The sequence below is a fragment of the Bubalus bubalis genome, chromosome 2, assembly GCF_019923935.1.
Source record: "Bubalus bubalis isolate 160015118507 breed Murrah chromosome 2, NDDB_SH_1, whole genome shotgun sequence".
In the NCBI taxonomy this organism is placed as follows: domain Eukaryota; kingdom Metazoa; phylum Chordata; class Mammalia; order Artiodactyla; family Bovidae; genus Bubalus; species Bubalus bubalis.
The window spans coordinates 117,647,989-117,664,880 of NC_059158.1; the positions used below are offsets into that span (position 1 = coordinate 117,647,989).

At 39.6% G+C, this 16,892-nt stretch overlaps 1 long non-coding RNA gene across 2 annotated transcripts in view; it reads right to left on the minus strand.

Moving 5' to 3' along the window:
- Positions 1 to 14,121: 14,121 nt before the first annotated feature.
- LOC102414731 overlaps positions 14,122 to 16,892 on the minus strand; it is a 35,283-nt gene continuing 32,512 nt past the window's right edge. For both annotated transcript variants that reach the window (XR_326551.4, XR_003106879.3), the window contains exon 5: positions 14,122 to 14,223. This is a non-coding gene — a long non-coding RNA (uncharacterized LOC102414731). The remainder of the gene's footprint in view (positions 14,224 to 16,892) is intronic.

A 16,892-nucleotide genomic window follows, 5' to 3' on the forward strand; every position in this document is an offset into this window, starting at 1 on the left:
GAAGCTGAGACAATTCATTGGGAAAGACCCTGATGCTGGGAAAGATTGAGGGCAGGAGGAGAAGGGGGAGACAGAGGATGAGATGGCTAGATAGCATCACTGACTCAAAGGACACAAGTTTGAGCAAACTCTGGGAGATAGTGAAGGACAGAGAAGTGTGATGTGCTGCAGTCCACGGGGTTGCAAAGAGCTAGACATGACTTAGCAACTAAACAACAGCAGCAGTGAAACTAAATGTGATTTTAAATTGTTGTTTTTATTTCTGTATTTTCTGAATATTTTTCAGTGGATATACATGTTTTTGTTATAAATTGTGTATACATCCATACACACACATACATGTATTGTGTGTATATATATATATAATTGGAAGGAAGGGAGAGAGGTAATCTTGCTGCAGAACAGGCTTTTCCCCAGAGTACAAAATGAGGTCTCTATGATGGTAAAGAAATGTAGGAAAAAGTTGTTCATTGAGGACATGAAGATGAGGAAAGGCACATCAGACAGAAATCATTCCATATTAAGTTGATTCTGAAAAGAACTGCAGAGGGCACTAAAATTCTGAGTATTTTATACTACAATTTTTTGAATTAAAATTTTTTTTTAATTTATTTTTTTAATCTCAGTTTTATTTATTTATTTTACTTTACAATATTGTATTGGTTTTGCCATACATTGACATGAATCCACCATGGGTGTACATGTGTTCCCCATCCTGAACCCCACTCCCACCTCCCTCCCCATCACATCCCTGTGAATCATCCCAGTGCACCAGCCCCGAGCACCCTGTATCATGCATTGAATCAAGCAGTAAATGCTGGAGAGGGTGTGGAGAAAAGGGAATCTTCTTATACTGGGAAGGTGGGAATACTTATACTTGGTGGGAATGCAAACTAGTACAGCCACTATGGAGAACAGTGTGGAGAGTCTTTAAAAAACTGGAAATAGAACTGCCATATGACCCAGCAATCCCACTGCTGGGCATACACACTGAGGAAACCAGAATTGAAAGAGACATGTGTACCCCACTGTTCATCGCAGCACTGTTTATAATAGCCAGGAGATGGAAGCAACCTAGATGTCCATCAGCAGATGAATGGATAAGAAAGCTGTGGTACATATGCACAATGGAATATTACTCAGCCATTAAAAAGAAAACATTTGAATCAGTTCTAATGAGGTGGATGAAACTGGAGCCTATTATACAGAGTGAAGTAAGCCAGAAAGAAAAACACCAATACAGTATAGTAACACATATATATGGAATTTAGAAAGATGGTAATGATAACCCTGTATACGAGACAGCAAAAGAGACACAGATGTACAGAACAGTCTTTTGGATGCTGTGGGAGAGGGTGAGGGCAGGATAATATGGGAGAATGGCATTGAAACATGTAAATTATTACAATTTTTTTTTAATTAGTGAATCCCCATGGTACTCATGCAGTGATTCTGGCCTAACATCCACATGTACTATATCCACCCTAATCCCTGTTTCACAACACTGCAAGACTCATGCCTGTCCAAGACCAAAGGTCATCAAAGCAAACATACACTTTGTATTTTTAGCATCCCCCCACTTCTTCCTGCTTCTTTGTCATTCTATTCTTTATATTTTCTCTTGTTTTACATCAATACTTAACCACCCAAAGCCCAAAACTGTCCTGACATTTAACATTTGGACACTTCTAAGCGCTTTGCTGGAGCAGCTGTGAAGAGATACCCCATGTCCAAGGTAAGAAAAACCCAAATAAGATGGTAGGTGTTGCAAGAGGGCATCAGAGGGCAGACACACTGAAACCATACTCACAGAAAACTAGTCAATCTAATCACACTAGGACCACAGCCTTGTCTAACTCAATGAAACTAAGCCATGCCCGTGGGGCAACCCAAGACGGGTGAGTCATGGTGGAGAGGTCTGACAGAATATGGTCCACTGGAGTAGGGAATGGTAAACAACTTCAGTATTCTTGCCTTGAGAACCCCATGAACAGTATGAAAAGGCAAAATGTTAGGATACTGAAAGAGGAACTCCCCAGGTCAGTAGGTGCCCAATATGCTACTGGAGATCGGTGGAGAAATAACTCCAGAAAGAATGAAGGGATGGAGCCAAAGCAAAAACAATACCCAGTTGTGGATGGGACTGGTGATAGAAGCAAGGTCCGATGCTATAAAGAGCAATATTGTATAGGAACCTGGAATGTCAGGTCCATGAATCAAGGCAAATTGGAAGTGGTCAAACAGGAGATGGCAAGAGTGAACGTCGACATTCTAGGAATCAGTGAACTGAAATGGGCTGGAATGGGTGAATTTAACTCATATGACCATTATATCTACTACTGCAGGCAGGAATCCCTTGGAAGAAATGGAGTAGCCATCATGGTCAACAACAGAGTCTGAAATGCAGTACTTGGATGTAATCTCAAAAATGACAGAATGATCTCTGTTCATTTCCAAGGCAAACCATTCAATATCACAGTACTCCAAGTCTATGCCCCAACCAGTAACGCTGAAGAAGCTGAAGTTGAACAGTTCTATGAAGACCTACAAGACCTTTTAGAATCAAAACCCAAAAAAGATGTCCTTTTCATTATAGGGGACTAGAATGCAAAAATAGGAAGTCAAGAAACACCTGGAGTAACAGGCAAATTTGGCCTTGAATGAAGCAGGGCAAAGGCTAATAGAATTTTGCCAAGAGAACACACTGGTCATAGCAAACACCCTCTTCCAAGAACACAAGAGAAGACTCTACACATGGACATCACCAGATGGTCAACACCAAAATCAGATTGATTATATTCTTTGCAGCCAAAGATGGAGAAGCTCTATACAGTCAGCAAAAACAAGACCAGGAGCTGACTGTGGCTCAGATCATGAATTCCTTATTGCCAAATTCAGACTTAAACTGAAGAAAGTAGGGAAAAGCACTAGACCATTCAGGTATGACCTAAATCAAATCCCTTATGATTATACAGTGGAAGTGAAAAATAGATTTAAGGGCCTAGATCTGACACATAGAGTACCTGATGAACTATGGACGGAGGTTCGTGACATTGTACAGGAAACAGGGATTAAGACCATCCCTAAGGAAAAGAAATACAAAAAAGCAAAATGGCTGTCTGGGGAGGCCTTACAAATAGCTGTGAAAAGAAGAGAAGCGAAAAGCAAAGGAGAAAAGGAAAGATATAAGCATCTGAATGCAGAGTTCCAAAGAATAGCAAGAAGAGATAAGAAAGCCTTCCTCAGCGATCAATGCAAAGAAATAGAGGAAAACAACAGAATGGGAAAGACTAGAGATCTCTTCAAGATTTTTAGAGCTACCAAGGGAACATTTCATGCAAAGATGGGCTTGATAAAGGACAGAAATGGTATGGACCTAACAGAAGCAGAAGATATTAAGAAGAGGTGGCAAGAATACACAGAAGACCTGCACAAAAAAGGTCTTCCTGACCCAGATAATCACAATGGTGTGATCACTGACCTAGAGCCAGACATCCTGGAATGTGAAGTCAAATGGGCCTTAGAAAGCACGACTATGAACAAAGCTAGTGGAGGTGATGGAATTCCAGTTGAGCTATTTCAAATCCTGAAAGATGATGCTGTGAAAGTGCTGCACTCAATATGCCAGCAAATTTGGAAAACTCAGCAGTGGCCACAGGACTGGAAAAGGTCAATTTTCATTCCAATACTAAAGAAAGGCAATGCCAAAGAATGCTCAAACTACGGCACAATTGCACTCATCTCACACACTAGTAAAATAATACTCAAAATTCTCCAAGCCAGGCTTCAGCAATACGCGAACCGTGAACTTCCAGATGTTCAAGATGGATTTAGAAAAGGCAGAGGAACCAGAGATCAAATCGCCAACATCTGCTGTATCATTGAAAAAGCAAGAGAGTTCCAGAAAAACTATTTTTGCTTTATTGACTATGCCAAAGCCTTTGACTGTGTGGATCACAATAAACTGTGGAAAATTCTGAAAGAGATGGGGATACCAGATCACTGGACCTGCCTCTTGAGAAACCTATATGCAGGTCAGGAAGCAACAGTTAGAACTGGACATGGAACAACAGACTGGTTCCAAATAGGAAAAGGAGTACGTCAAGGCTGCATATTGTCACCCTGCTTATTTAACTTATATGCAGAGTACATCATGAGAAATGCTGGACTGGAAGAAGCACAAGTTGGAATCAAGATTGCCAGAAGAAATATCAATAACCTCAGATATGCAGATGACACCACCTTTATGGCAGAAAGCGAAGAGGAACTGAAAAGCCTCTTGATGAAAATGAAAGAGGAGAATGAAAAAGTTGGATTAAAGCTCAATATTCAGAAGACAAAGATCATGGCATCTGGTCCCATCACTTCATGGGAAATAGATGGGGAAACAGTGGAAACAGTGTCAGACTTTATTTTGGGGGGCTCCAAAATCACTGCAGATGGTGACTGCAGCCATGAAATTAAAAGATGCTTACTCTTTAAAAGAAAAGTTATGACCAACCTAGATAGCATATTCAAAAGCAGAGACATTACTTGGCCAACAAAGGTTCGTCTAGTCAAGGCTATGGTTTTTCCTGTGGTCATGTATGGATGCGAGAGTTGGACTGTGAAGAAAGCTGAGCACCGAAGAATTGATGTTTTTGAACTGTGGTGTTGGAGAAGACTCTTGAGAGTCCCTTGGACTGCAAGGAGATCCAATCAGTCCATTCTGAAGGATTTCTTTGGGAGGAATGATGCTAAAGCTGAAACTCCAGTACTTTGGCCACCTCATGCGAAGAGTTGACTCATTGGTAAAGACTCTGATGCTGGGAGGGATTGGGGGCAGGAAGAGAAGGGGACGACAGAGGATGAGATGGCTGGATGGCATCACTGACTTGATGGTCGTGAGTTTGAGTGAAGTCTGGGAAATGGTGATGGACAGGGAGGCCTGGTGTGCTGCGATTCATGGGGTCTCAAAGTGTCGGACACAACTGAGCAACTGAACTGAACTGAACTGTAGCCTATCTTGTTTTGTTTGTTTATTTTTCCTCTTTATTTATTTGGCTGTACCAGGTCCTAGTTGCAGCGTGTGGGATCTTCAGTCTTCATCAAAAATCCTTTAGTGTGGCATGCAGAATCTTTAGTGGGATCTTCAGTTGTAGCATGTGGAATATAGTTACCTGATCAGGAATGGAACCCAGATCCCATGCATTAGGAGTGTGGAGTCTTAACCACTGGACTAGGGAAGTCCCTAAGCCTAGCTTCTTTTAAATTTTGGACCTGTGATCTTGAGAAAATCACTGGCATGTGTTGGCATTTGTCCTTCCCTTTCTTCAATGAAATAATTGAACCATGGTTCTCACCTACTCCAACACACAGAGATTTTGTGGTAATGAATTACCATCAGAGATAGATCTTGAACTTCACTCAAGTTTTTCTCCCTGCGGCTCTGTTCCTGACCTAAAAAATATCTAGTTCCCAATCAAGGACCCTGAGAGAGTTGTATGAATACCTAGGGATTTTTCTCTTGTTCTTCCTTTTTCTCTTCTTTTATTCCTCCCTCTTTATTTACCTTACTTCCTTTCCCTTTCTTTTTGTATAGTTATTAATATTTTAAAAATATTACTTCTAGGTTAATTCCCCTCTTGTCTTCCCAACTCTTTATTAGTGAGAAAAATGACAACTATCCAAATCTATCAATTACATTCCCATAATCAAACTTCCTCAGGAGTATCTATTAAGAACAAACCTGGGAAAGAGGAGCTTATTTTTTGGTAAACTTCAGAAAAATGAATCATTTAGGATGTCTGGCTGCTGATATTCAAATGTGGGCAGTGACGTATATGGATAGCCACTCATGTTTTCATTAAAGGGGCCTTAGTGTACATGCCTTTGCATCAACCATAGAGTCCCTCCCGCCCACACCTACCATTGTGGGTCTGGAGACTAGGACCCTGAGCCACTCTGGGCCTGGGGAGCTGGCCTCTGGGCTTCCCCTTCTAGTGAGGTTCAGTGTCACTGAAGTTCTTGTCCAGTCTTTTCTCATTTTTATCCTCATCTGGCCACCACTTTAAAAAAAAATTCTAGCATTCTCATGTATAAATGTCATCTGTGTGACTCCAGTGGGAAGAAATGGCAGGATTTAGGGATTCAGAAATCCTGGTAGCAATGGGTTTGTTTTGTTTATATGTGTTGCTCAGTGTTGTTAGTCGCCTAGTTGTGTCTGACTCTTTGTGACCCCATGGACTATAGCCTGCCTGCCAGGCTCCTCTGTCCATGGAATTCTCCAGGCAAGAATACTGGAGTGAGTAGCCATTCCCTTCTCCAGGGGATCTTCCTGACCCAGGGATTGAACCCAGGTCTCCTGCATTGCAGGCATATTCTTTACAGTCTTAGCCAACAGGGAAGCCCTTCTTTTGTGTCCTCCAAGTCAAATAACTTGTGTTTAGGTGTAATTTCATTCTGGAGAGGTCCTCTGAGCTCTTCTTGATGACAATTTTCCTTTCAATGAGAAGAAAAAATATTGCAGAGAAGCCCTTTTGGAAGCAATCGGGATGAATAATGAATAAAGTAAGCAATGAAAGGATAAATTCTTGGGAGCCTAGAAAGGAAACTATTTTTATCTATCTGAAAAGTAGTTCCATCATGTGTATCAAGGTTACATCAAAAGGTTATTTATCCAATGCAACTACATTTCTTCACTTATGGGAAGTAAATGAATAATGGATATAATCTCCATTTACAGAAGAAAAAAATGAAAGGTAAAAATTTCACCAAAGCTCAAGGTCTATACTTTAGTTTCCTAAAATGTGAGTATTATATTAAAATAATTGCACCTACTTCATGAGTTATGAGGGCTGCATGAGATAAGGCTTATAAGGAGGTTTGCACAGGTGAAAACCTGATAATTGTTAGCTGCTATATTATTATTATTATTTAATAAATGGCAAATTCTGAAACCAGTATTCTTGTTCCTAGTGTATAAGTACAAAAAGGACAGTACTGGGCAACAACAACAACAAAACACACAACTGAAAAATGGGCAGAAGACTTACATAGAAGTTTCTCCAAAGAAGACATACAGATGGTCAATAGGCATATTAAAAGATGCTCAATGTTTCTAATTATTAGAGAAGTACAAATCAAAGCTGAAATGTTATCACCCCACATGAGTCAGAATGTTTACAAATAACATTAAAAAGTTTACAAATAACAAATGTTGGAGAGGGTGTGGTGAAAAGAAACCCTCCTACACTGTTGGCAGGAATGTAGGTTGGTGCAGCCACTATGGGAAACAGTATGGAGGTTCTTCCTAAAACTGAAAACAGAATTACTATATGATCTTGTAATCCCACTCCTGAGCATATAGCCAGACAAAATTATAATTAAAAGATATAGATGCACCTCTATGTTCATAGCAGCACTGGTCATAGTATTCAAGACATGGAAACAACCTAAATGTCCATTAACAGATGAATGGATAAAGAAGATGTGGTGTATATATATATGTAATGGAATACTACTTGGCCATAAAGAAGAATGAAAATGCCATTTCCAGCAATATGGATACAACTAGAGATTGTGATACTAAGTGAAATAAATCAGAAAGAGAAAGACAAATACCTTATGATATCACTTATATATATAGAATCTAAAATATGGCACAAATAAACCTATTTATGAAACAGAAGCAGACTCACAGACATAGAGAACAGACTTGTGGTTGCCAAGGAGGGTAGGTAGGGGAGAGAAGGATTGGAAGTTTGAGACTGCAGATGTAAATTATTATATATAGGATAGATAAAAAACACAGTCCTATTGCATAGCATAGGGAACTATATTCAATATCCTGAGATAAACCATAATGGAAAAGAATATTTTTTTAAAAGTATGTATATGTATAGCTGAGTCACTTTTCTGTATGGCAGAAATTAACACAACACTGTAAATCAACTATACTTCAATAAAAACATTTTTAAAAGAGAAAGAACAATGGTGGAAAGGCTGGAGCAACATCAAGAAGAACAGCAATATAGATCAGGAATAATTCCTGAGCCCATAAAATGCTATGTTGGGGACAGTGACCTGACCAACAGGTATGTAGTCACCTGGTCCAGATAACAGTGATGGTAATGAGAACAGACACCTTAATTCTTCTAGTGTAGCAGGTGCTACCCACACCCACTTAGATACCTGCCCTTTTTGAAGATTTTCACCACACTTTGAACCACAGGAAAAGTTTCAGATATCTAACATTTTCTACATAAGAATGGTAGTTTTTCCCATCCAAAACTTTATTTGCTCTTTCTTAATATGTGTTGTGCTTAGTCGCTCAATCATGTCTGACTCTTTGCAACCCCATGGACTATAGCCTGCCAGGCTCCTCTGTCCATGAGGATTCTTCAGGCAGGAATACTGGAGTGGGTTGCCATGCCCTCATCCGGGGCATCTTCCCAACCCAAGGACCGAACCCAGGTCTCCCATATTGCAGGTGGATTCTTTACTGTCTGAGCCACTAGGGAAGCCCTTTCCTTAATATAACTCTTATCTAAAGGCAATAAATGTAGGTTTCATTTTGAAACACAAAACTTGCAAAATAATTTTGAAAAACAGCAGTGATTTGTGGTTGCCTATTTCCACAAAACCAGAACAAGTCATTTTATATGTCTTATACTTTATATCAATAACCTCAGATATGCAGATGACACCACCCTTATGGCAGAAAGTGAAGAGAAACTAAAAAGCCTCTTGATGAAAATGAAAGAGGAGAATGAAAAAGTTGGCTTAAAGCTCAATATTCAGAAAACGATCATGGCATCTGGTCCCATCACTTCATGGGAAATAGATGGGGAAACAGTGAAAACAGTGTCAGACTTTATTTTTTGGGGCTCCAAGATCACTGCAGATGGTGATTGCAGCCATGAAATTAAAAGACACTTACTCCTTGGAAGGAAAATTATGACCAACCTAGATAGCATATTCAAAAGCAGAGACATTACTTTGCCAACAAAGGTTTGTCTAGTCAAGGCTATGGTTTTTCCTGTGGTCATGTATGGATGTGAGAGTTGGACTGTGAAGAAAGCTGAGCGCCAAAGAATTGATGCTTTTGAACTGTGGTATTGGAGAAGACTCTTGCGAGTCCCTTGGATTGCAAGGAGATCCAACCAGTCCATTCTGAAGGAGATCAGCCCTGGGATTTCTTTGGAAGGAATGATGCTAAAGCTGAAACTCCAATACTTTGGCCACCTCATGCAAAGAGTTGACTCATTGGAAAAGACTTTGATGCTGGGAGGGATTGGGGTCAGGAGGAGAAGGGGATGACAGAGGATGAGATGGCTGGATGGCATCACTGACTCGATGGACATGAGTTTGAGTGAACTCCGGGAGTTGGTGATGGACAGGGAGGCCTGATGTGCTGCAGCTCATGGGGTTGCAAAGAGTCAGATACGACTGAGCAAGTGAACTGAACTGAACTGAACTGATACTTTATATGTCTATAACTGCTACTGATAATAATCTTCAAGAACTTGGGAGCACAAGTCTCCTTTTTGGATTAGAAAACAGTCATTTAAAAAATTTCAGGGACTTCTCTGGTGGTCCAGTTGTTAGGACTCCATTCTTCTAATACAGTGGGCACTGGCTCGAACCCAGTTTGGGGAACTAAAATTCCACATGTTTTTGTAGCAAAAAAAAAAAAAAATTGAATTAAAAAAAAATTTTTTAATGGACTTCCCTGGTGGTGCAGTGGATAAGAATCCTCCTGGCAATGCAGGGGACACTGGTTCAATCCTTGGTCAGGGAAGATTACACATGCCAAGAGGCAACTAAGCCTGTGTATAACTACTGAGCCTGTGTACCACAACTGCTGAAGCCTGCATATGCCTAGAGTCCATGCACCACAAGAGAAGCCACTGCAATGAGAAGCCTGAATACCACAACTAGACAAAGCCCGTCCACAGCAATGAAGACCCAGTGCAGCCAAAAATGAATAAATTACTTAATTTTTTAAAAAGTTGAAAGACCATGATCACAGAAACAAAATCTACCTACCTTTCTACAGGACTGAAATAACAGAGGGAAGTGTGGCAAATAGTTCATACTAAAGTGGTTAGCAAAAATCTTGGCATTGACAAAGAAATCTTATTCCAGACTTTTGGAATCCAAAGATACTCCCTTAAGGCAAGTTACTTAAATTTTCCAAGCATGAAAATTTTCATTTACAAAGTGGAGATGATATAATGATACCTGCTTCTTAGATAACGGAGTAATACACATTGTTGAGTACACAGATAATCAACATAGTCCCTAGTACAGGATTAAGAAATCAGTAACTTTTATCATTAACAATCAGCAAAAATAATAAACAGATTCACAGCAGAGGAGCTGGATCATCTAAGTCACTGGAGAGTCACTCTGGGAACAACCCCTGAAAACCTCATGTAACTCAAAACATGCATAAGACATCAAGATAGATTTTTCCCTTAAGAATAAATGTAATGAGGGAAATAATAGTCTGAGTGCATGTAAACCTAGGCAAATGAAATACATTTCTTACATCCAACTTACTGTTTAATGCACAATCAACAGTTTCTAGTGAGGGGAATTAAAATTATTTCAATGTTTATGCATAAAGTGAGACCTTAATAATATTGTTCACTGCTCACTGTTTCAAATTTGCTAATTCATATCAGTGTGAAATATAAACACACTGTTTATCCAAAGGCCATTCAGTATCAGAGAGAAGGTATTATAAGAAATGAGGCACAGGGGAGTGTATCAAAGGATTTCAAGGGATATACTTTAAATATAGAGGAAAACAGTAGGAAATATAAATCCTGCAACATCTAGAGTTTAAATTGTTGGAATTTCTTTTACAACTGTGAAACCTATAAGAAGGTACTTTTTTTTTTTAATCGGCTGCTGCTGCTGCTAAGTCGCTTCCGTCGTGTCCGACTCTGTGTGACCCCATAGACGGCAGCCCACCAGGCTCCGCCGTCGCTGGGATTCTCCAGGCAAGAACACTGGAGTGGGTTGCCATTTCCTTTGCCAATGCATGAAAGTGAAAAGTCAAAGTGAAGTCGCTCAGTCGTGTCCAACTCTTAGCAACCCCATGGACTGCAGCCTACCAGGCTCCTCCATTTTAATCTGCAAAGAAACCTAAAAAGGAATGCGAAATGATGACAAACTAAAACACCCCACTCCCAAGACACTTGCTGTGATGGAAGAGAACACAGAAATGTGGGAGGGAGGAGGTGGGAAATCTTACCAATTGCATGGACAAAAGCCAAACTTCTAATAAAAATTGTGCCTGCAAGGTTTGGATTTCCATGCTTACTTACATTTCTGCCTCAGAGTATAGATCAAGCCTTAGATGACCTAGCTTCCAGATTCCACACTTTAATCCATGTCTTTAATCACATACTTGTCCAGAGATCACATAGAATGATAAGGTTTTGCTGCCACAATTCTAATGTCAGAAACTGGAAGAGAGAGAGTTTTTAAGTTCTGTTTTTGACTCTTAATTGGGAGAAGGAAGTTCTTTTAGCTTAAAAATTGAAGGCTTACATCTTCAATTTTTCCTATTTCAATTTTCAAAATGGGATTTAACTATACAGTTCATATGGCAGTGAATTATATCCATGAGATAAAGATCTTAAAAAGATTACATAATTCAAAACTTGCATAATTTTAGACAGATTATCCCGCCCAAAGAATATAATGTAAGAAATAGTATTCTCAGAAGAATAATAATAATAAATAATCCTACAACATTACAGAGCATTTCTTAGAGTAAATTTTTAGTGTGTTTTTTTTCAAAACTAAACTTTTTCTTTGGAAATAATTTTAGATTTATAGAAAAGTTTTGCAAAGATAGTATTGACTTTCCTTATACCCCTTACCCAGTTTTCCCTATCATTAACACCTAACGTTACTATAGTACATTTGTCAAAACTAAGAAACTAACATGGGTAATATTCACTGAATTTAAGATTTTATTCAGATTTCATTAATTTTCCCATTATGCTCCTATTTCAGAGAAGGCAATGGCACCCCACTCCAGTACTCTTGCCTGGAAAATCCCATGGCTGGAGGAGCCTGGTAGGCTGCAGTCCATGGGGTCACTAAGAGTCAGACACGACTGAGCGACTTCACTTTCACTTTTCACTTTTATGCACTGGAGAAGGAAATGGCAACCCACTCCAGTGTTCTTGCCTGGAGAATCCCAGGGACGGGGGAGCCTGGTGGGCTGCTGTCTATGGGGTCACACAGAGTCAGACACGACTGAAGTGAGTGAGCATAGCATAGCATAGCACAGCATGCTCCTATTTTTGTTCCAGAATCAAATACAATTTTAAATACTTTTTGTTTTTAAAGATTCATATTATTCAAAATTTGTGTAAACTGATAACATTTTAAAATCACACCTTCAAATTTGTGAAATTAAAATTGGCAAGCTGTTTATGCAAAGGTTTTCCATAGTATTTAATACAAGGATGGCTGAAGAATTAACCTACCGCAGTGGCCTAAGCCAGTGTTGTTTAAATTGGAATGAGGAGTGGAATGGAGAGAGTGTATTTTGTACTGGGTTTCAGCTGAAGATTTCATTTGAATAAAATCACTAATAAGAAATCCAGGGGAAATATTAGAATACAGTGAGAAATACTAAAAAAACAAATAAGCCAAAATTGAAAATGATCATGTTATAAGAAACTTGCAGAAAATTGCCATAGGCATCATTTTTTCATACAAATAGTTTAAGCTTTTTACTGCAAAGAGCATACAAGCAAACTAGGTAGCCACATACATTGCAAAATAATGTCCATTTGTTGTTACTATACACAAAATTGTTAACCAACTATATTGTTTTTGTTTACTCACTAAGTCATGTCTGATTATTTTGTGATCCCATGGGCTATAGCCTGCCAGGCTCCTCTGTCCTTGGTATTTCCCAGGCAACAATACTACAGTGGGTTGCCACTTCCTTCTCCAGGCGATATTCCTGACCCAGGTATCAAACCTGTGTCTTCCACACTGCAGGCAGATAACTTACCATTGAGCCACCTGAGAAGCCCTATTAAAATATAAACAGCCCTTACAAATCAAGAGAAAAATGGACAGAGAGCACAGCCAATTTATGGCCAATAAGCATCTGAAAAACTATTCAAATTCATTTTCAAAGAATACAAGCTTAACTGCAAAGTACATTTTTTAATTTATCAACCTGGTGATGATAATGCAAAGTGCAGGCTGATGTGCAAAGAACAAGGCACTCTTGTACATTGCTAGTGAAAGTGAAAGTTGCTTACACATGTCTGACTCTGTGAGACCCCACGGATTATAAAGTCCATGGAATTCTCCAGGCCAAAATACTGGAGTGGGTAGCCTTTCCCTTCTCCAGGGGATCTTCCCAGGTCTCCCGCATTGCAGATGGATGCTTTACCAGCTGCTAACATAGGAGTAAAATGTGAAAATTGTTTTACAATGGCTTGGCAATACATGTTTCCAGTTACCTATTGCTGACTAATTAAAATATTTCAAAATGTAGTCGCTTAAATCTACAACAATGTATTGTGTCTCACATTTCTGTGAGTTGGCTGCGTGGTCTTTCATGTCATGGAATGTTGGCTGAGGCCAAGCATGCAGCTGCACTCAGCTGGGAGCCCAGCTAGGGATGGATTGCCTAAGGCTTCTTTTCTTTTCCACATGGCCTTTCTTTCCATTTGGCCTCTCATCATTCAAAAGCCTAGCCCAAGGATCCTTCATGTCAACTGGATTCCAAGAAAGCAAAAATGGAAGCTGACAGATCTAAGGAGTAAGTCTGGAAGCGATGGTATGCTGGAGCCCATTGGTCATATATGCTTTCTCTTTCCAACTACATGCTCTGTGATATCACATTGGTAGCTCGAAATCAGTCATGCTGGCAGCACTTACACACATGCTGTTATTCAATCGTGTCCAACTCTTTGCAACCCTTTGGACCATAGCCCACCAGGCTCCTTTGTCCATGGGATTTTTCAGGCAGGCACACTGGAGTGTGTTGCCATTTCCTCTACAGGGGATCTTCCTGACCTAGGGATCAAACCTACATCTCCTGTGTCTTCTGCATTTCACGTGGATTCTTAGAAATTGGCAAATGCTCTAAATCATGACTTTTAATTATTTTTCAAAAAGCTGAAAGTCACACAGCTTCACATCCATCACATTCTGTTTCTTCAAGCAAGTCACAAATCCAGCCGAGAGTTCCTGTGGGAGAAGAAACAAATTTTACCTTCTTGATCTGAGGAGTGACAAAGAATTTGTGACCATATTTAATCCAACAGAGTCTTCCCTCTGGCCACAAATTATTTATATTCTTTCTCATGCAAAACAAAACAAAACAGACCACCTCCCAAGACACCTCAAAGTCTCATTCCAAGAAGGCATCAGCCTCAAAGTTCAATATTTCTAACTAACAAAAACCTACTATATAGCCCAGGGAATTCTGCTCAATATTCTGTAACAACCTAAATGGGAAAAAAGAATTTGAAAAAGAATAGATAGGTGTATATGTATATCTGAATCATTTTGCTGTACATCTAAAGTTAACACAACATTATTAATCAACTATTGTTGTTTAGTCACTAAGTTGTATCTGACTCTTTGTGACCCCATGGACTATAGACTGTCAGGCCCCTCTGCTCATGGGATTTCCCAGGCAAGAATACTGGAGTGGGTTTCTATTTTCTTCTCCAGGGGATCTTCCCTACCCAAGGATCAAACCTGTGTCTCCCGCTTGGCAGGCAGATTCTTACCACTGAACCACCTGTGAAGCCCCTTAATCAACTATACTCCAGTATAAAATTAAAAAATTTTAAAAATGTTTTAAATAATAAAATAAATACCCACTTTGGAATTAAATTTTTAAAAAGCTCAATATTTCATGACCTGAATCATGCTAAGATATGACTGCAGCTCCTCCGGGTCTAGAAAGCTGTGAACTGTGAACTTTCCCAACTTGCCTCCACCCTTCCACCCCTACCAGGCATTCAATGGTGAGAAGTGGACAGGAAAGTCACCATGGATGCTCCTATTCAACAACACAGAGAACAGGTTTATAACAATTCTGAAATCTACCTGGATATTAGATGAGAAATCCTCTATACCCCACCCCCAGCTCTGGGCCTGGGAGCTCTGCTAGGGCTGAAACATGTCAAGTGACTGCTCATCCCCCTGGCTTCCCTAGCTGACCTCTATTCATTCAGGAGTCTAGGGCAAAGTTCTTTACAGAATGCTAGCTGGTTTCTAGAGAGCAACAGGAGAAACTGCTATGTCTCTCAAAGGCTAGGTCTGCTGATTCACACTGGTGTATAGCAAAAACCAACACAACACTGTAAGGCAATTTCCTCCAATTAAAAAATAATTAAAAAAATAGGCTAGGCCTGGAATAGCAACAGTGTCTTCATACAAGTGTTTCTATATTTAGCAAATAAAAATACCGAATGCCTCATGAAAAGATGCTCAACATTGCTGATTCTTAAATGCAAATCACAATGGGATATACTTTACACCTGTCAGAATGGTTATTATCAAAAAGTCTACAAATAACATATTAGTAAGGAAATGGGAAAACGGGAACCTTTGTAAACTATTGGAAAGTAAATTGGTGCAGCTACTGTGGAAAACAGTGTGGAGCGTCCTCAAAAACCCAAAAATAGGACTACCATATGACCCAGCAATTCTACTCTTGAGTATGCTGCTGCTGCTGCTAAGTCGCTTCAGTCGTGTCTGACTCTGCGACCCCATAGATGGCAGCCCACCAGGCTCCCCTGTCCCTGGGATTCTCCAGGCAAGAACACTGGAGTGGGTTGCCATTTCCTTCTCCAGTGCATAAAAGTGAAAAGTGAAAAATGAAAGTGAACTCGCTCAGTCGTGTTCAACTCTTAGCGACCCTGTGGACTGCAGCCCACCAGGCTTCTCCGTCCATGGGATTTTCCAGGCAAGAGTACTGGAGTGGGGTGCCATTGCCTTCACCACTCTTGAGTATACATCTCTAAAAAAATGAAAATACTAATTCAAAAATATACATGCACCCCAATGTTCATTGAACATTATTTATAGCAGCCAGGACATGGATGCAACCCAGGTGTCCATCAACAGACAAATGGATTAAGAAGATTGACTCAGTCATAAGAAGAATGAAATTCTGCCATTTGTAGCAATGTGGATGGACCTAGAGAATATATTATGTTAGTGACATAAATCAGACAGGGAAAGATAGATACTATAGGATATCACTTACATGTGGAATCTAAAAAATAATACAAATTAATGTATGTGCAAAACTGAAACACAAACAGAAACAGAAAACAAACTTGTGGTTACCAAAGTGGAGAGGTAGAGGGGGAGAGACAAATAAGGAATATGGGATTAACATATACAAACTACTGTGTATAAAATAGATAAGCAACAAGAATATATTGTATAGCACAGGGAATTATAGCCATTATCTTGTAATAACTTACAATTGAGCATAATATGCAAAAATAATGAGTCATTATGCTGTACACATGAATATAATATCTTATAAATCAGTTCAGTTCAGTTCAGTCGCTCAGTCGTGTCCAACTCTTTGCGATCCCATGAATTGCAGCACACCAGGCCTCCCTGTCCATCATCAACTCCCAGAGTTCACTCAGACTCACGTCCATCATGTCAGTGATGCCATCCAGCCATCTCATCCTCTGTCTTCCCCTTCTCCTCCTGCCCCCGATCCCTCCCATCATCAGAGTCTTTTCCAATAAGTCAACTAAATCAGCTACACATCAATAAAATGGTACAGAATACCAAGTTAAATTTGAATGTCAGATAAATCACAAATAATATTTTAGTATAAGTATGTCCCACTTTTCTGTTTGTTTGATATTCTAATTTTA